The sequence below is a fragment of the Erythrolamprus reginae genome, chromosome 7 (assembly GCF_031021105.1).
Source record: "Erythrolamprus reginae isolate rEryReg1 chromosome 7, rEryReg1.hap1, whole genome shotgun sequence".
Taxonomy (NCBI): domain Eukaryota; kingdom Metazoa; phylum Chordata; class Lepidosauria; order Squamata; family Dipsadidae; genus Erythrolamprus; species Erythrolamprus reginae.
This window is the reverse complement of record NC_091956.1, coordinates 14,770,968-14,792,408: the sequence shown is the minus strand read 5'-3', so window position 1 is coordinate 14,792,408 and position 21,441 is coordinate 14,770,968. Positions and strand designations below refer to the sequence as shown.

Genomic DNA, 21,441 nt, shown 5'->3' with positions numbered 1-21,441 from the left:
GCCAACTTCTCATGGCTAATTCACCATGGTCAATTCCCCATGTCCAATGTTACAGCCAACTCACCATGGTCAATTCAGCATGGTCAACTTGTCACAGCGAACTTGTCATAGCCAATTCACTACAACTAATTCATCATGGTCAAATTGTCTCAGCCAACTTGCCATGGTCAACTTGCCAAGGTCAACTTGTCATGCCCAACTTGTCATAGCCTATTCGACAGGGCCCACTCGTCATGGCCAACTCACCATAGTCAACTTGCCATTGTCAACTTGTCATGGCGAACATGCTATGGTCAATTCATCACAGTGAATGTCTCATATTCATGGTCAACTCACTACAGCCAACTCATCATGGTCAACTTGTCACAGCCAACTTGCCATGGTCAACCTGTCACATTCAACTTGTCATAGCCAACTTGCTAGGGCCCACTCTTCATTGCCAACTCACTATAGTCAACTTGCCATTGTCAACTTGTCATGGCCAACATGCTATGGTCAACTCATCACAGTGAATCTCTCATGGTCAACTCACTACAGCCAACTCATCATGGTCAACTTGTCACAGCCAACTTACCATGGTCAACTCACCAAGGCCAATTTGTTATGGCCAACTTGTCATAGCCAACTCACTTGGGCCCATTCATCATGGCCAACTTGCAATGGCCAACTCATCATACCCAACCCACCATGGTCAACTCGCCATGTCAACTTCTCACGGCCAACTTGCTATGGTCAACATCCATTTTCTTCATGTTTATGGGGATTCTCAGTCATCCAGGTCATGGTTGTCCCAAAAATGCTTTTTCAAGTTGGAATGGAATGGAATAGAATATAATTCTTTATTGGCCAAGCGTGATTGGACACACAAGGGATTTGTCTTGCTGTAGATGCTCTCAGTGTACATAAAAGAAAATATATGTTTGTTAAGAATCATAAGGTACAACACTTAATGATTGTTATAGAGTACAAATAAGCAATCAAATCATATTAGGAACCAGTCAATATAAATTGTAAGGATACAAGCAACAAAGTTACAGTCATACAGTCATTTGTGGTAGGAGACGAGTGATGGGAATGATGAGAATATTAATAATAGAGCAGAGTTGGCAAATAGTTTAACAGTGTTGAGAGAATTATTTGTTTAGTAGAGTGATGGCGTTCAGGAAAAAACTTGGGTCTAGTTGTCTTGGTTTGCAGTGCAGTGCTCTATAGTGTTGTTTGGAAGGTAGGAGTTGAAACAATTTATGTCCAGGATGTGAAGGGTCAGTAAATATTTCCACAGCCCTCTTTTTCACTAGTGAAAATGGAATGGAAGGCAGGTTGGTAGCAATTGCTTTTTCTGCAATTCTAATTATTCTCTGAAGTTTGTGTCTGCCTTGTTGGTTTGCAGAACCAAAGCAGACAGTTATAAAAGTGCAGATGCTTCTTGAATGAAAAGCAAAATATCTTCAAGGAAAAATGAAGTTGCATTGCCTTTTGATAAAGCAACTTTGGGTCCATTTTCTTTGCTGCTAGTTATCTCTTCTCATTTCTTCCACCTTTCACCCTTTCCCGAAGAGCTAGGAGGTCTTTGCATAATATCTCCAAAAATAAAGAGTAGGGTCTTCTATTATGTTACTATGAAATTAGAGCTTGACTGTTGCCCAATTACTATAGAGAGCTCTGCCATTTTTTCAGTTCCTGGCTTAAATATTTTAAAAGAATAAAACAAAATGGCTAGGCTTCCTTAAAAAAAAAAAAATCATGACTTTCGATCATGTCAAACACACCTTGACTTGGTGTTGGTTATGACCTATAAAGCCCTTCATGGCATCGGACCAGAATATCTCCGGGACCGCCTTCTGCCGCACGAATCCCAGTGACCGGTTAGGTCCCACAGAGTTGTCCTTCTCTGGGTCCCGTCGACTAAACAATGTCATTTGGCGGGACCCAGGGGAAGAGCCTTCTCTGTGGCGGCCCCGGCCCTCTGGAACCAACTCCCCCCAGAGATCAGAATTGCCCCCACCCTCCTTGCCTTTCGTAAACTTCTCAAAACCCACCTTTGCCGTCAGGCATGGGGGAATTGAAATATCTTCCCCAGGCCTATATAGTTTATGTATGGTGTGTTGTGTGCATGTTTTTTAAAATTATGGGTTTTTAACTTCGTATTATTAGATTTGTATTGTACATTGTTTCTTTCACTGCTGTGAGCTGCCCCGAGTCTGCGGAGAGGGGCGGCATACAAATTAAATAAATAAATAAATGAAGAAAGAAAGAAAGAAAGAAAGAAAGAAAGAAAGAAAGAAAGAAAGAAAGAAAGATTTGGAGCCACTAAAATTCCAGCACCTTAAAAATGAGAGCTCTTAAAATGGAAGGGAAGGTCATCGGTTTTGTTTAATGGCCAGAATGTTTGTACAGGTGAATAGATTAGGTTAACAAGAGCTGTTAACCTAATCCTACATAGCTTCTGCTCCGGTAATCTCACACTACTAACCAGAATATACAAAACTTTTGCCAGGCCAATCTTCCAATACAGCTCATCTGTCTGGAACCTGCACCACATTTTGGACATAAACACCCTAGAAAATATCCAGAGATACTATACTAGAAGAGCCCTCCACTCCTCCACTCGAAACAGAATACCCTACACAACTAGACTTACAATCCTAGGTTTAGAAAGCTTAGAACTACGTCGCCTTAAACACGACCCAAGCATGGCCCATAAAATCATCTGCTCCAACGTCCTTCCTGTCAATGGCTACTTCAGCTTCAACCACAACACAGGAGCACACAACAAATACAAACTTAAAGTAAACCTCTCCAAACCTGACTGCAGGAAATACAACTTTAGTAACTGAGTAGTTGATGCATGGAACTCACTACCAAACTCTGTAGCATCATTATTTAACCCACAAAAATTACCCTTAGACTATCCACTGTTGACCTCTCCCGATTCCTAAGAGGTCAGTAAGGGGCGTGCATAAGCGCACCAGCGTGCCTTCCGACCCCTGTTCTAATGTTTCTCTCTTACTAGTATCATGTATTTTTATATCTTTGTATACCACCAATACGTACTTGACAGAACAAACAAATAAACCAATAATTAAATGAAAAAGTAGTCCTTGACATATGGCCACAGTTTATTCCAAAATGTAACTTGTTGCTAAGAGAGACATTTTACTTTTCGTGCCATGGTTATTAAGTGAATCAGGTTTCACATGAGTCCAGGACAGGTCAACTGTCATAAATATGAGTAAGGTTGATATATATAATATAAGGTTGACTCAGCCTTCCATCCTTCCAATGTAGATAAAATGAGGATTGTGGGGGCAATATGCTGGCTCTGTTAAAAAGTGCTATTGCCAACACGTTGTAAGCCGCCCTGAGTCTAAAGAGAAGGGCGGCATAAAAATTGAATAAATAAATAAATAAATAAATAAATAAATAAATAAATGAATGAATGAATGAATGAATAAACGAACAAACAAACAAACAAACAAACAAACAAACAAACAAACAAACAAGTCAGTCCGAATTTTGATCACATGACCACAGGGTTGTTACAACAGCTTGTACGTGTGAAAAAAGCTCATAAGTCACTTTTGAGTGCTGCCCTAACTTTGGACCATCACTAAACGAACTGTTGTAAGTACAGGATTAATGGTACAGTGGTTCCTCTACTTACGAACTTAATTAGTTCCATGACCAGGTTCTTAAGTTGAAGTAATTTTCCCCATAGAAATCAATGTAAAAGCAAATAATGTGTGCGATTAGGGAAACCACAGGGTGGGTGGAGGCCATGTTTCCCCCCAGGAGATTCCTAGAGAGGCCCCAGAGAGGCTTCTCCACGCTTTTTCCAGCCCTGTTTCCTCCCAGGAGATTCCTAGAGAGGCCCCAGGGAGGCTTCTCCCCGCCTTTTCTGGCCCTGTTTCCTCCCAGAAGGTTCCTAGAGAGGCCCCACGGAGGCTTCTCCCCGCCTTTTCTGGCCCTGTTTCCTCCCAGGAGGTTCCTAGAGAGGCCCCACGGAGGCTTCTCCCCGCCTTTTCTGGCCCTGTTTCCTCCCAGGAGGTTCCTAGAGAGGCCCCACAGAGGCTTCTCCCCGCCTTTTCCGGTTAAAGTTTTGGAGGCTCGGGTTTGTAAGTGGAAAATGGTTCTTGAGAAGAGGCAAAAACATCTTGAACACCTGGTTCTTATCTAGAAAAGTTCGTAGGTAGAGGTGTTCTTAGGTAGAGGTACCACTGTATGTTTTTTGTCTGTCTATTTCAATGTCCTTTCAAGGTCAAAGGGAAGCATTAAGCAAAGACACCCAAATCTTTCAATCTTTTAACCAGAAACTGGACTCTAGGCAAAATGTATAGATAGCTGCCTTAGTAGTTAATGAAAGTTAGGATTTTTATTTTACATTTCCATATTAATAATGGGTTTTCAAAAACAAAACAAAACAAATCCATTTTTAGGCCGTTGTAGGCTGACCTTTAGAAGCAAACAGAAGACATTTGCTAGATAGCAAATAAACATATTGAAACTTGGCCCACAAACCTGCTTAGAAAAAAAACATTCTGTACTTACTTCCAAAGAAATAACACACAATACAACGAACTTACTTTGCAACCTTAAACACTTTTCACTGGGAAATAAGTCGTATTAGATATAATCAGATTTACTACCAAGTGGGGTTCATGTAGAGTGTTGTGGCTGAGCTTGAAAAAGCTAAGCAGAGTCAGATTTGGTTAGTACTTGGATGGGAGACAGGAGTTGTAACTTGTGAGAAAAAGCCAACATAAAATAAGACTTATCCACCTTCGTCAAGAGTCAACTCAAACAAAGCTTTCTCTTTTCAAGCACATCTAAGACCCCATTGTGCAAATTCTCTCCTAAACCCACTTTAATTCTTCTGATTACCACTTTTCAAAACCATATAATTGTGGTTTTCAGTTATGCATTGCCAAACTCCGGGGTGAAAGATTTGTCAAAAAGTACAAGTGCACTAGAGTGCCTTCCGTCCCCTGTCCTATTGCTCTCCTATATCTCCTATACCTTTCTTCTATTCCTACATCTCTTCTTCTATTCTTTCATTGATTACTATACCTTTTTTCTATTCTTTCTTAGATATATTTTACTACGAGTATCTCCTCTATAACCTTCATCATGTATTTTACTATGTGTATATAGATATATACCCACTAAAACCCTCATTGTGTATTGGACAAAATAAATAAATAAATAAATTTAAATAAATAAATAAATAAATAAATAAATAAATAAATGTCAAGTAGGACTCTTTCGCCCATTCATCTCCTTTTTCGTGTTGAAATTCTAAAAACAGGCACAAATGGAGCTGATCGAAACAAAGGTATCAACACTTCAGATGGAAATTTGCTTTTAACCCAAACCTTCATTCTTTTGATAGTACAGTAGTTTGCTTTTAAGGATGTGGCTAATCCTGTTATTTAAGATATCTCCGGAACCACCTGCTACCACACGAATCCCAGCGGCCAATAAGGTCCCACAGAGTTGGCCTTCTCCGGGTCCCGTCGACTAAATAATGTCGTCTGGTGGGCCCCAGGGGAAGAGCCTTCTCTGTGGTGGCCCCGGCCCTCTGGAATCAACTCCCCCCGGAGATTAGAACTGCTCCCACCCTCCTTATCTTCCGTAAACTACTTAAGACCCACCTATACCGCCAGGCATGGGGGATTTGAGACACCTTTCCCCCAGGCTTATTATAATTTATGTTTGGTATGTATGTGTTGTTTGGTTTTTAATTATGATAGGGTTTTTAGGGTTTTTTTTAATATTAGATTTGTGCCAATATAATATTGTTTTTATCGTTGTTGTGAGCCGCTCCGAGTCTTCGGAGAGGGGCGGCATACAAATCTAATAAATTATTATTATTATTATTATTATTATTATTATTATTATTATTATTATTATATAGGGTTATGGAAAAACGTGTCTTTAAAAAATATTTTTTTACTTGTATTGTTTCAATCCGGGTTCTACCTGTTGTAAATAATCTGAACTGACCATTTGAAATAGCAAAAAAGAAGAGAGAAGAACGAAATGAAGGAAAATGCGCTGTTCAATATATCAATTGTGATTATGAAACAATTGCGTGGCATTTTTCCCAGGCAATAGAAATGCTGAACTTTTGCCCAAAGCGTTCCTATAATCTACTGCACCAGCGAGAAAGAGAGAGAAAAAATGCTTGCAGGAAAAAAAATATTCATGAATAGAAAAAATAACTCTCCGCATGATTAGTAGTGCCTTTAATAGAACAACCACACAAACTGGCAACGAAACCAGCATGGGCAAGTTACAAATCAGATTTCTGCCTTTATCAGATGTAACAGCTATGATAAGATCTCAAAATTAAAAATAATAATAATAATACATACGTGGCGAGAGACATTAGCAATCTACCTTGTCTATATCTTATGGCATGGGATGTTGTCTCCAATTACGAGCAAAACATCCTTTTCTTACTATTGCTTGGAGGTTCAGTTCGATTAAATCCCCCTCCGCTAAAATAATATAATAAATAATAACAATAACAACAATAATACATACATACGTGGCAAGAGATATTATGCAATCTAACTAATCTATATCTTATGGCACGTGATGTCGTGTTCAATTAAACATCCTTTAAGAAAGAAACTTTTCTTACTATCATTCGGAGGTTTCGATTAAATCCCCCTCTGTTAACAAACGTTCTCAGAAACTGCTCGTGTGAACTCTTCTGCTGTACCGACAGATTACCTACTTTGGAAGAAACCTAGTCGTGGATATCAGGTGCAAAACTTCATTCAAGTGACAAAATCCTGAACGTTTGCAAGTCCGAGTCTTTCGGCTACCTTTTTAAAGAAAAGGTATATTTTTAAAAATTACAATCCTTCTGTAAATCAAGTTCCTTTCTCTTTCTTTCAGAAAAAAGAAAGGGCGATTATTTTCCTTTCCAGTTCTGGCTGGGCCAAGGACACCCCAATTCTCAAAAAGAAGAGAGGAAGGGGAGAAAAAGCAAAATATTACAACCGTACCTGCTATGTAGTTGGCCTTCGTCTGCTCCCGGTACGTAAGTTGTCTGTTTCTCCTCCCCCAGCCAGCTTGGCAGTGGAATGCCCTTCAAATCTATGGCTGGCTGGTTTTTTTGTAAATGTTTTACAAGGCGCTCGTCCCACCCTTCATGCAAACACAGGAGCGCACAGGATCTAAGGCAACAAAAGCAACGCAACCTTGCAGGCAGGTAACACAAACAGAGCAAGGACTTTGAGTAGAAGGCCTGCAGGGCGAGGCAGCCATAAAAAAAGGGGGGTGAAATCTGGGATCGCTTAATCTCTTCGCCGTTTGAGTGATTTGGTTCCGAAATCAAGGCACATCGGACCGAGGTGACAGCGAGAAACAAACCGATCAGTAAGGTGACCAATATTTTTTTTTTTACAATGAAGAGGAGGACGGGAAAAAAATGTAAGAAAAAAAATCCAACATGAAACATTCATGTCACTATAAATCAATAAAATTAATAATTAAAGCCAAAACGTTAATAATCAAAGCAACAGAACTTTACTAAATCTGTACTTAAATTATTTCACACTCGTGTTGAATGCAGGGTTGCATAAAATTGAATGGATGAATTAATAAAACGCGAATGGTACTAATCTGGGTATAAGATTCACAGAGAAAGGAATAATTTCGTATTTCCGTTAGAAGTAAACACAAAGTATAATATAGGGGCAATGGTGGGAGACAAGTGCAAGAGACACGAAGTTCTCCTGTGCATGTGTTTCATAGTCGCATCTTTCCAAACTGTACCGTCACATGACGCGTAACAGTTCGGCGCTGCATCTCTGAATACAGAGATTGACAGGTTGGTTTTAAAATATTGAAAAGGAAGACAGGTAGGAGGACACTTTTCAAGGAAAGACGGAACCTACCAAAGGAGGATGATTTGTCACTTTACAATCAGGAAATATGAGTAGTTGGGGGAAAGATCAAAAGCAACATGAGAAAATATTATTTGACTGAAAGAGTAGTAGATCCTTGGAACAAACTTCCAGCAGATGTGGTTGGTAAATCCACAGTAACTGAATTTAAACATGCCTGGGATAAACATATATCCATCCTAAGATAAAATACAAAAAATAGTATAGGGCAGACTAGATGGATCATGAGGTCTTTTTCTGCCGTCAGTCTTCTATGTTTCTATGTTTCTAATAAAGAATGGGTCGCTAGCAGATTTCCTAATAAATCTAACACTCAGACCAAAACACCTCAATAACTGTAACAATAACTTGTTGCTTGTATCCTAAGATTTTTATTAATATTGATCGTTTCTTCATTGCTTATTTGACCCCTATGACAATCATTAAATGTTGTATCTCATAATTATTGACAAATGTCAATAATAGCCGCCCCGAGTCTTCGGAGAGGGGCGGCATACAAATCTAATAAATAATAATAATAATAATAATAATAATAATAATAATAATAATAATGTATCTTTTCTTTTATGTACACTGAGAGCATATGCACCAAAGACAAATTCTTTGTGTGTCCAATCACACCTGGCCAATAAAGAATTCTTCTATTCTTCTATGATAAGTTATTTTATTTTTTTATTTGTGGAAACGAACGAGCAACTTGCAATGAAACATCCTGAAGGGCTGCAAGGCTGGAGGAAAGTAAAAAAAACGAATGGGAACGGGAACATCAAACTTTTACTGATAAGACACACACAATTCCCAAATGTGTGTGAGAGAGCACATACACACGCTCACAGAGAGAAGTGATTTTTTTTCCCGTAAGGCGGTCTCTCTTACTCACTGCCACTTTTCCACGTCTACCCCAGGTTAAAGCTCTACCACCTCCGAACCAGATTTTCTGCATTCCATTCTGGTTAAAAATTACACAAACGAAGAGGACAGAAACTCGAGTCATTGGTATCCCACAGAGGATCTGAAAAAAACCCGACAAAGTCCTCGCAGGCAGGCAGGCCAAAGATCAACCTCCCTCAAACGGATCTCCACCTGAGGTGTTGGGTTTAACCCCCATAATCTCCAGCCAGGCACTTAGATTGGCAGCCGGATCCACCAGGAAGGTACCAGATTTACGGGCAAAGGTGGGACCTTCGTTCCTTCATTTTATCGATCAGTCCTTGGGCCAGCTCGAAGTGCAGAGTTCAGGAAACAAATTGCCCCTCAACTTTGGCCGAAGCCATTTAAAACGGGATTGGATAAAATAACCACTTGACATGAAATCGGAATAAGAATTCTACAGGGGAATCATGGAGTCTGTCATTTGCACCTCTATAACTGTCTGGTTCGGTTCTGTAACCCAATAAAACCAACACAGACTTCAGAGAATAATCAGAACTGCAGAGAAAGCAATGGCTGCCAACATGCCTTCCATTGAGGACCTGTACACTGCACAAGTCAAAAAGAGGGCGGTGAAAATATTTACTGACCCCTCGCATCCTGGACATAAACTGTTTCAACTCCTACCCTCAAAACGTCACTACAGAGCACCGCACACCAAGACAACTAGACACAAGAACGGTTTTTTCCCCAAATGCCATCACTCTGCTAAACAAATAATTCCATCAACACTGTCAAACTATTTACTATTTACTGCACTATTATTACTACTAGTTTTTTCTCATCATTCCTATCACCCATTTCCTCCCACTTATGACTGTAACTTGTTGCTTGTATCCTTAAGGTTTTTATTAATATTGATTGTTTCCTTATTGCTTATTTGACCCCTATGACAATTGTGTTGTATCTCATGATTCTTGACAAATGCATCTTTTCCTTTATGTACACTGAGAATATCTGCACCAAAGACAAATTCCTTCTGTGTCCAATCACACTTGGCCAATAAATTATTCTATTCCATTCCATTCCATTCCATTCCATTCTATAAAATACAGTTTACGTGACATTGGCATAAAACACCATAAATTAATAGGATAAAATGTGATAAAATTATATTTCATCGTCGCCTTGTCAATCCACCCCAATCAGACCCCGCATGTGCCAATCTCAACAGAACTATTTTGCTTAAGTACTGTGCTGTGTTAAATGTTATTTTCCACTTAGGAAGCAACATTGATTGACAATCAATTCCACATGCTGTTGTGCAAATGGAATAGTTGTGCAAATGAAATATCCAATGAGAATATTTCATTCATTCAGATCTAGGATGTGTTATTTGAGTGTTCCCTTTATTTTTTTGAGCAGCGTATATTAAGTCATGGTGTTATAATTAAGATCCTTAGAGATATATAAAATACAATGGCAGTAGAATTAGACAAAAATAGTAAATAAGCATAAAATACTAGTCACTATATGTATCGTAAAATAACCTTAAAGGTATAAATTTATGTCTATATGTTTCATTTTTGCTTTTGGTTCGTCTTTGTTTATTTGTTTTTTCTTTCATGTATTTTTTAAAGTTTATAAACAAATAAATTTTCTTTTTTTAAAAAAAGAGGATGCTTTCTTGAGCTTTCTCCACGCATATCACCACCTTTTTTCAAGCTTTGCAAAGAGATCCCTCGCTCCCTTGCGAGATTGTTGCCATATGGAAGCTACAAAATTATTCCCAAGCAAAACAAGACTCCCTCCGCGTTCCAAAGCTATTATCACAGGGACACAAATAGCCAAAAGGTAATTTTGTTATTAAGAAGGCCAGGCATGGGGAGTCTTCCGGCCTACAGAATATTTTTGTTTTACATGCCCTCCTTGACCCAGTCCACAAGCTGTCCGAGGGAAACACAGAATATGGAATAATAGGGTTGGAAGGGAATCTTGGACGTCTTCAAATCCGACCCCATTTCCATGGCAGATGATCCTATACTAGTGACGGCGAACCTACGGAACGCATGCCACAAGTGGCACGCGGAACCGTATCGGTGGACATGTGCAGGGGTGGATTCCTATTACTGCCACTCCCGGTGTTTTGGTTAGCTCTGGCGTGTAATTTCGGCTTTTTTTTTTTTTTGCTTTCGCACATGTGCAGAAGCAAAAAAATAGCTGAAATCTCTCTCCCATGCGCATCCCCGCGTGAGATTTCGCTTCCAGCACATACGCAGAAGCAAAAGCACCTTGGCACACTTCAGCTTCAATCACAACAATACACGAGCACACAACAGATAAAACCATAAAAATAAACTTAAACCGCTCCAAACTCAACTGTAGGAAACACAACTTTAGTAATCGAGTAGTCGATGCCTGGAACTCACTACCAGACTTTGTAGTATCATCACTTAACCCCCAAAACTTTACCCTTAGACTCTCCCAGTGTTGGGCTCCTACGGGTATGGTCTGGTACGCAGAATTGGCTGAAAAATTTTGAATTTTTTTCTCTTTTTTCCCTTTCTGGCTTTGGGTATGTTTTTCCTATTGCAGTAAATGAGGTTGAATGTGTATAATTTTAGAAGAGCTGTGCGTTTGTGTGTGTGTGTGTGTGTGTACATACACATACAATTTATATAGTAGATAATGTATATTTTTGTGTGCCTGTATGTAATATATATGTACACATATGGCATATATACTGTACTGAACCTAGAATTAAATAGTATATTTTGGATGTTCAGTAATAATAGTAAATAGATAGGGAAATTGTATCTCTTTGAGGTGCGGAGAGGCCAGGCACCCTAACCCTAACCCTTGACGTGAGTGACGACAAGTTGGCCACCTTTAAGCCAGTCACATGACCTTTAAGCCACGCCCATTCACAGGATCTTTAAATTGGGGTTTTTTAGATTGTTTTTAATATTAGATTTGTTTAAATTGTCTTTTTATATTGTTGTTAGCCGCCCTGAGTCTTTGGAGAGAGGCGGCATACAAATCTAATAAATAATAATAATAATCATCAAGCCACTCCCACCTGGTCACATGGCCAGCAAGCCACACCCACAAATAAGCCACGCCCATGACGTGGCAGTAAAAAAAAATTGTAGCCCTTCATTGGACTCTCCACTATTGACCTCACCCGATTCCTAAGAGGTCAGTAAGGGGCGTGCATAAGTGAACCAGAGTGCCTTCCGTCCCCTCTGCTAATGTGTCTCACACTCAATGATGGGCTACTAATTCTTTTACTACTACACTGTGGGCGTGGCTTATGAAGGACGCCCTGCATTTTCTTTCAACCTCTTTCAGTGCAAATTGGGTGCTCTGGGGTGGAGCTCCATTTTTGCTACCCCACTGTGCCCCCCCAAATCCAGGCAGCAGCCCAACCCTGCTCACACTAGTATAATGTTATATTTTTGTATGCCACCAATATGTAAACATTGTTATATCTTTGCATACCACCAATATGTACTTGACAAAACAAACAAATAAATAAAACAGCCCCGGTAGCAACCCACTACTGATAATACGGCACCTGCTATCCCTAAGATTACTACAGGGATGTGAGCTGTGAGCACAGCAAATAACTTTCCACTTATCCGGTAAGCTTTTGGTCAAGCAGGTGCTTAAAAGACCATCATAGGCCAATTTTATTTATTTATTTATTTATTTATTTATTTATTCATTCATTCATTCATTCATTCATTCATTCATTCATTCATTTGTCCAATACACAAATACATAGGAAGAAAAATAGACATATACAGTATAAGGGTAAAGTGAACTTAGAGGAGAGGATATATGAAAGAAAGAAAATATATGTGATAAGTGAGAGAAAGGAAAGACAAATGGACAGGGGACGAAAGGCACACCAGTGCACTTATGTACGCCCCTTACTGGCCTCTTAGGAACCTGGAGAGGTCAATCGTGGAGAGTCTAAGGGAGAAATGTTGGGGGTTAGGGGTTGACACAATTGAGTCCGGTAATGAGTTCCACGCTTCGACAACTCGATTGTTGAAATCATATTTTTTACAGTCAAGTTTGGAGCGGTTCGTATTAAGTTTGAATCTGTTGCGTGCTCTTGTGTTGTTGCGGTTGAAGCTGAAGTAGTCATTGACCGGTAGGACGTTGCAGCATATGATCTTGTGGGCAATGCTCAAATCGTGTTTTAGGCGCCGTAGTTCTAGGCTTTCTAGGCCCAGGATTGTTAGTCTATTTTCGTAGGATATTCTGTTTCGAGTGGAGGAGTGAAGGGCTCTTCTGGTGAAATATCTTTGGACATTTTCAAGGGTGTTGATGTCTGAGATGAGGTATGGGTTCCAGACAGATGAGCAGTAGTCTAGGATGGGTCTGGCAAAAGTTTTGTAGGCTCCTGTGAGTAGTGTGAGATTGCCTGAGCAGAAGCTGTGTAGGATCAGGTTAACAACTCTAGAAGCTTTTTTGGAGATATTGTTGCAGATCAAAACCCCAGATCAATTTAGAAACAGGGACGATGGAGCTTTACCTGGCCTTGAATCTACTAATGCCTCTTTAAACCAGGAACTGTTGGTTTTTTTTAAGGTAGAAAAAAAAAGGACGTTGCAAGCCAGGAATTGTGGCCCTTCCCTGCTTCTGGTTGCATTGGTGACAGCAATAAAAATAAAACCTCCAAGCTCACACCGAGTCCAGGGAGATTTTGCATATCCACCAACAACTTCCTTGTGAGCAGCAAGTGGGTGGTGGTGGGCGTCTAGCAGAGGTTGCAAAAACTACACAAGCAAGACATTACAAGTATGATACTAGCGGTAAATAGGAGGGGAGGGAGGAAAGAGAGGCAGAAGGAGCAATGACAACACGGAAAGGGACATGAGGAGGAAGGCAGGAAATTTAAGTGCACCCACACGCCTGCAAACAATCCACTCCCACAAGGCTGCCCTAGCAGCACCTGTAGTAGCCATGTAAATTCTGGGGGAAATATTCTGAAGGGTATGTTTAACGAAAAGAAGGACCAGGGGAGACATGATAGCAGCGTTCCAATATATCAGGGGCTGCCACAAAGAAGAGGGAGTCAAACTATTCTCCAAAGTACCTAAGGGTAGGACAAGAAGCAATGGGTGGAAACTAATCAAGGAGAGAAGTAACTTAGAACTAAGGAGAAATTTCCTGACGGTTAGAGCAATTAATCCGTGGAACAGCTTACCTCCAGAAGTTGTGAATGCCCCAACACTGGAATTTTTAAAGATGTTAGATAACCATTTGTCTGAAGTGGTGTAGGGTTTCCTGCCTAAGCATGGAGTTGGACTTGAAGACCTCCAAGGTCCCTTCCAACTATGTTATTCTATGCTATGCTATGCTATTCCTAATCTTATTCTATTCCTAATCTTATTTTGTTCTATTCTATACTATTCCTAATCTTTCTATTCTATTCTGTTCTGTTCTATCCTATTTCTAATCTTATTCCATTCTTAATCTTTCTGTTCCTATTCTATTCTATCCTATCCTATCCTATCCTACCCTACCCTACTTTACTCTACTTTACTCTACTTTACTCCACTCTATTCTCTGAGCTTGGCTGTTTTCTTCCAGATGTTTCATTACCCACACTAGATAACATTATCAGTTTTAGGAGGGAGTGGGGTGTGTGGAAGTGGAGGAGGAGGAGGAGGAAAGGATTATGGGGTCCTTGGGGCTCTCTGAGCTTGGTGGTTTTCATGCAGACATTTCATTACCAAACTAGGCAACATCTTCAGTGCTAGAGGGCAAAGGGGTTGGCTCTCTGTTGACATACAGCGGCTTGTCCTGTCAGTGGTTCCTTGATTAGCCAATCAAAAAGCGACAAGACCCACAATATTTCCTGAACAGCAATCAACATTCAAAAATTTACACCGAGGTTAACACTTAAGCCAACACTCACGACGTAAACCACACACCAATCAAGGAACTACGAATTCAGATAAAACAAGCTCAAAGTAAATGACAGGCTAAGCACCATTCTCACCAACACGGATAGGGCAAGCCACTGGTATATAAAAGAGAGCAAACCCTACTCTCCCGCTAGCACTGATGATGTAACCTAGTTGGCTCACAAAACCTCTGCCAGAAAACAGGTGTTAAGAACCCCAACTCTTTTCTTCCCCTATTCCAGTGATGGGTTCCTACGGGTACGGTTGGGCATGCAGAAAAAGTTTGGTCAGGTAGAAAAAAATTGGATTTTTTGTTCTCCCCCACTCCCCTTCTGAGCTCTGGGTATGTTTTTCCTATTGCAGTGAATGAAGTTGAATGTGTATAATTTTAGAAGAGTTGTGCGTGTGTGTGTATGTGTACATACACATACAGTGTATATCAGTGTTTTTCAACCAGTGTGCCGCGGCACACTAGTGTGCCGTGAGACATGGTCAGGTGTGCCGCGAAGCTCAGAGAGAGAAAGAAAACAAGAGAGAGAGAAAGAATGAGAGAGACAGAAAGAAAACACAGAGAGAGAGAAAGAAAGAAAGAAAGAAAGAGGGAGAGAGAGAAAGAAAGCAAGAGAGAGAGAGAGAAATAGAGAGAGAAAAAGAAAGAGAGAGAGAGAAAAAGAAAATGAGAGAGAAAGAAAGAAAAAGAGAGAGAGAAAGCAAGAGAGAGAAAGAGAACAAGAGAGAAAGCAAGCAAGAGAGAGAGAAAGATAGAGAAAGAAAGAGAAAGAAAGAAAGAGAGAGAGGGAGGGAGAAAGAGAGCAAAAAAGAGGAAGGAAGGAAGAGAGAAGAAAGAGGGATGGAGAGAGAGAAAAAAGAAGAAGGGAGAGAAAGAGGGAGGGAGAGAGAAATAGAGCAAAAGGGAGGAAGAGAGAGAAAAAAATTTTGTCCAAACTTTTTTTAGCCCCCCCCCTCAATGTGCCCCAGGGTGTTGTAAATGTAAAAAATGTGCCGTGGCTCAAAAAAGGTTGAAAATCACTGGTGTATATAGTAGATAATGTATATTTTTGTATGCCTGTGTGTAATATGTATGTGCACATATGTCATATATACATAGAATTAAAGAGTATATTTTGGAGGTTCAGTAATAGTAAATCGATAGGGAAATTGTATCGCTTTGAGGCGAGGCACCCTAACCACAACCAAAACCCTTGACGTAAGTGGCATTAAGTTGGCCACCTTTAAGCCACTCACATGACCTTTAAGCCACCCCCTGGTCACATGATCATCAAGCCACTCCCACCTGGTCACGTGGCTGGCAAGCCACACCCGCAAAATAAGCCACGCCCAAAGTGTGGTAGTAAAAAAATTTGCAGCCTTTCACTGCCCTATTCCATTCCTTATTGTAAATTGACCAGAGTGGTTGGGAGCAAAGTGGTTTACAAACCGTAATGAACAAATGCAGCGTTCGAGTAAAGTTTTTACAATGAAGGGTGGAGCAGTGCTTCAGTAATAAAGAACATTTCTTTTTTTTGAGACAGACCAAAAGTACCAACTTGAGTCTTTGGACTTTCTTGATAAAATTGGCAAACACTGGAGAAAGAACATATCACCACACACCCTCAAGATAAGAGGCAACCTATTTAGGTAACGATTAATATTTATTGTTGTGTTGTATTATTTTACACTTTCCAAAGAGTTACTTTCTCCAGGATGGGAGGCGTTATAAATTTAATAAGTATAAAGGGAGTTAGTTCTCTTATTATGAACACCCCTTTTTCTCCCCTCCCCTTGTTTAGTTCTGCCTTTATTTTTTAAAATGAGACATACACAAACAAAGAGAAACATAAAAGAACACACATTTAGGGTACGTACATCTCCATTTCTATCAGAAATTCAATCAGAGATAAAAACATTTTTTAAAAAAACCTTGTTTTTGCTAACGTTTTGTTTACATTTTTTAATTTAAACTACAAATAAAGTTATTTTCGTCTATCATTGCTCTCTTAGGCTATATTTCTATTTAGAATAGAATAGAATAGAATTAGAATAGAATAGAATAGAACAGGGAAATTGTATCGCTTTGAGGCGTGGAGAGGCACCCTAACCCCAACCAAAACCCTTGACGTGAGTGGCGTCAAGTTGGCCACCTTTAAGCCAGTCACATGACCTTTAAGCCACCCCTTGGTCACATGATTGTCAAGCCACTGCCACCTGGTCACATGGCTGGCAAACCACACCCGCAAAATAAGCCACGCCCAAGAACAGAATTCTTTATTGGCCAAGTGTGATTAGACACACAAGGAATTTGTCTTTGGTGCAGATGCTCTCAGTGTACATCAAAGAAAATACACATTCGTCAAGAATCATGTGGTACAACACTTAGTGATTGTCATAGGGGTCAAATAAGCAATGAAGAAACAATCAATATTAATAATAATCTTAAGGATACAAGCAACAAGTTACAGTCATACAGTCATAAGTGGGAGGAGATGGGTGATAGGAATGATGAGAAAAAAAACCTAGTACAGTAGTAATAGTAGTGCAGACTTTTCCTATTTTCCTATTTTCCTCCCCAAAAAGTACGCTATGCAATGATGTATCAGAAACATAGAAACATAGAAGTCTGACGGCAGAAAAAGACCTCCTGGTCCATCTAGTCTGCCCTTATACTATTTTCTGTATTTTATCTTAGGATGGATATATGTTTATCCCAGGCATGTTTAAATTCAGTTACTGTGGATTTACCAACCACGTCTGCTGGAAGTTTGTTCCAAGGATCTACTACTCTTTCAGTAAAATAATATTTTCTCATGTTGCTTTTGATCTTTCCCCCAACTAACTTCAGATTGTGTCCCCTTGTTCTTGTGTTCACTTTCCTATTAAAAACACTTCCCTCCTGGACCTTATTTAACCCTTTAATATATTTAAATGTTTCGATCATGTCCCCCCTTTTCCTTCTGTCCTCCAGACTATACAGATTGAGTTTATTAAGTCTTTCCTGATACGTTTTATGCTTAAGACCTTCCACCATTCTTGTAGCCCATCTTTGGACCCGTTCAATTTTGTCAATATCTTTTTGTAGGTGAGGTCTCCAGAACTGAACACAGTATTCCAAGTGTGGTCTCACCAGCATTCTATATAGCGGGATCATAATCTCCCTCTTCCTGCTTGTTATACCTCTAGCTATGCAGCCAAGCATCCTACTTGCTTTCCCTACCGCCTGACTGCACTACTTACTGTACTTATTGTGCTTTTGTTTGTTTGTTTTAAAAAGAATGAAAAATTAATAAACTCTATTTAAAAAAATATAAACATCTGGAGAATCCAACTTGGCGAAAGTTCCATTAGTGAATTGCACTTGATCTTCAAACAACTACTGTTTGTACAGAAGAAAGGTCTGTTTTTAATTCATACATTCAAGAGCCCTCTCGACAAATGCTGAGTTTCCATCTCCGGGGGCAGGTAGAAAATTATATACCCTGAAACTCAGGAATTGTAGGAGAGCTGTTTCATAACCTCTCTCCAGAAGCCACCAAACCTGTTTCTCCTGGTGCTTTTAGCGTTGCACCATAGTGCCACGTAGGGTCATACTAAGAGCAAGTAAAATATTTTAAAGCAGTGTTTTTCAACCAGTGTGCCGTGAGACATGTTCAGGTGTGCCGCGAAGCTCAGAGAGAGAAAGAAAGCAAAAGAGAAAGAAAGCAAGAGAGAGAGGGAAAGAAAGCAAGAGAGAGAAAGAGAGAGAGAGAGAGAGAAAGAGAGAGAGAGAGAAAGAGAACAAGAGAGAGAAAGCAAGAGAGAGAGAAAGAGAGAGAGAGAAAGCAAGAGAAAGAGAGAGAGAGAACAAGAGAGAGAGAGAAAGAAAGAGAGAGACAAAGAGAACAAGAGAAAGAAAGCAAGAGAGAGAGAAAGAGAGAGAAAGAAAGCAAGAGAGAGAGAAAGAGAGGGAGGGAAGAAGAGAGAGAGAAAGACATAGAGGAAGGGAGGGAGGGAGAGAGAAAGAGAGCAAAAAAGAGAGGAAGGAAGGAAGAGAAAGAAAGGGGGATGGAGAGAGAAAGAAGGAAGGGAGAGAGAAATAGAGCAAAAGGGAGGAAGAGAGAGAGAGAGATTTTTTTTGTCCAAACTTTTTTTAGCCCCCACCTTCCCCCCACTCAATGTGCCCCAGGGTTTCATAAATGTAAAAAATGTGTCGCGGCTCAAAAAAGGTTGAAAATCACTGTTTTAAAGGATCGAGTGGCGAGGAAAAGCAGATAAACCTTTTTTTGAAGCAAAGTTCGAAACTTTTGCCAAACTTTTCGGTCGTGTTTTGGAAAACCCATGTAACCCCTGTCATGTTCTTGCTCTAGGAGTAAGCACAGACTGGTCCTCAACTTTACAACCGCAATTGATGTTGCTAAGTGAGAGATTTGTGAAGAGGAGTTTTATCCCCATTCTGTCACTTTTCTTGCCACAGTTATTAAATGAATTGTTTGCAGTTATTAAATGAGTAACACAGCCTTAAGGAACAGTGGGTTGTGCCCGATTCAGCCTGATTCTGTGAATTTTTAATTTTTATTTATTTATTTTTTCAAATATTATTATTATTATTATTATTATTATTATTATTATTATTATTTATTGGATTTGTATGCCGCCCCTCTCCGTAGACTCAGGGCGGCTAACAACAGTAGTACAAAACAGCATGTAAATCCAATACTGAAACAGTTAAAAAACCCTTATTTGTAAAACCAAACATCCATCCATACAAACATACCATGCATAAATTGTAAAGGCCTAGGGGGAAAGAATATCTCAGTTCCCCCATGCCTGACAGCAGAGGTGGGTTTTAAGGAGCTTACGAAAGGCAAGGAGGGTGGGGGCAATTCTAATCTCCGGGGGGAGTTGGTTCCAGAGGGCTGGGGCCCCCACAGAGAAGGCTCTTCCCCTGGGGCCCGCCAAACGACATTGTTTTGTTGACGGGACCCGGAGAAGGCCCACTCTATGGGACCTAACCGGTTGCTGGGATTCGTTCGGCAGAAGGCGGTCTCGTAGATACCCTGGTCCGGTGCCATGAAGGGCTTTATAGGTGATGACCAACACTTTGAATTGTGACCAGAAATACGTATTGGTAGTATACAAAGATATAACAATATTTATATAAATGATACTAATAAGAGAAAAACATTAGGATGGGGGACGATAGGCACACTGGTGTACTTATGCACGCTCTTAGGAATTGGGAGAGGTCAACGGTGGATAGTCTAAGGCTAAAGTTTTGGGGGTCAGTTGATGACACTACAGTCAGGTAGTGAGTTCCATGCATCAACTACTCAGTTACTAAAGTCACATTTCCTGCAGTCGAGTTTGGAGCTGTTTACTTTAAGTTTGCATCTGTTGTGTGCTCGTGTGTTGTTGTGGTTAAAGCTGAAGTAATCGTTGACAAGGAAGGACGTTGTAGCAGATGATTTTATGGGCCATGCTTAGGTCGTGTTTAAGGCGACGTAGTTCTAAGCCTTCTAAACCTAGGATTGTAAGTCTAGTTGCATAGGGCATTCTGTTGCGAGTGGAGGAGTGGAGGGCTCTTCTAGTAAAGTATCTCTGGACATTTTCCAAAATGTTTATGTCTAAAATGTGGAGTGGGTTCCAGACAGATGAGCTGTATTCAAGGATTGGTGAAACACATTATTTGGTGAAAGGTTAGGGGGGAAAACCCCACAGACATTTAATTAATCACATCTGTTCATTTCAACCTCTCTGTTCAACCTCTCCAGGTTCCTAAGAGGCCAGTAAGGGGCGTATATAAGTGCACTGATGTGCCTATCGTCCCCTGTCCAATTGTCTTTCCTTATCTCATATGTCATATATATTCTCTCCTTATCTATATATCTATATCTATATATCTATATCTATATCTTTATATATCTCTATCTCTATATATCTCTATATCTATCTATCTATCTATCTATCTCTATATATCTATATATCTATATATCTCTCTCTATCTCTATCTCTATCTCTCTATCTCTCTCTCTCTCTCTCTCTCTCTCTCTCTCTCTCTCATATATATCATATATATATGATTCGATACAAAATGTAACCCTTCCCTGGTACAGAGCTGAAGGGATTGGATACTGTAGCCTAGAGGATAATTCTCTGCCTTACAAGGCAACGGTTGCAGGTTCAAGTCCCAGTGGGTATGGCTAGCTGATGAGGCCAAAATAAGGCCAAAATAGATCTATCCTAGTCTCCCTTAATTTTCAAATTCAGCTTAAACATGTGACACATACAGATAGAATTGTCGGCTATCAATAAAAAAATTAACTGCCTTGGAAATGGCCCTGGGTTGGGCCGAGAGGCAAAAAAGGAGCTGTGATGTTCCTTCAATATACCAGGGTGATTCCACACAAAATGTAACCCTTCTCTGGTACAGAGCTGAAGGGATTGGATACTGTAGCCTAGAGGATAATTCTCTGCCTTACAAGGCAACGGTTGCAGGTTCAAGTCCCAGTGGGTATGGCTAGCTGATGAGGCCAAAATAAGGCCGAAATAGATCTATCCTAGTCTCCCTTAATTTTCAAATTCAGCTTAAACATGTGACACACACACACACACACACACACACACACACACACACACACACACACACATATATATATATATATATATATATATATATATATATATTCGTAGATTTTCACGGGTACAGGTATGACGGTCTTGGTATATTCGGGTTTCTTCCCGTGTAGGATTTGGAA

At 40.0% G+C, this 21,441-nt stretch overlaps 1 protein-coding gene across 15 annotated transcripts in view; it reads right to left on the bottom strand.

The window, feature by feature from the left end:
• RBM47 (RNA binding motif protein 47) overlaps window positions 1–21,441 on the bottom strand; it is a 107,722-nt gene that overhangs the window by 54,065 nt on the left and 32,216 nt on the right. The window contains exon 1 of one of the 15 annotated variants that reach the window (XM_070757050.1): window positions 7,017–7,187. The exons of 12 other annotated variants lie outside the window; for them this stretch is intronic. The gene's annotated coding sequence lies outside the window, so the exon portion shown is untranslated. Of the gene's footprint in view, window positions 1–6,646; window positions 6,997–7,016; window positions 7,188–21,441 lie in introns of those variants that run through there. 2 more of the 15 variants (XM_070757063.1, XM_070757061.1) reach the window with 2 other exon arrangements.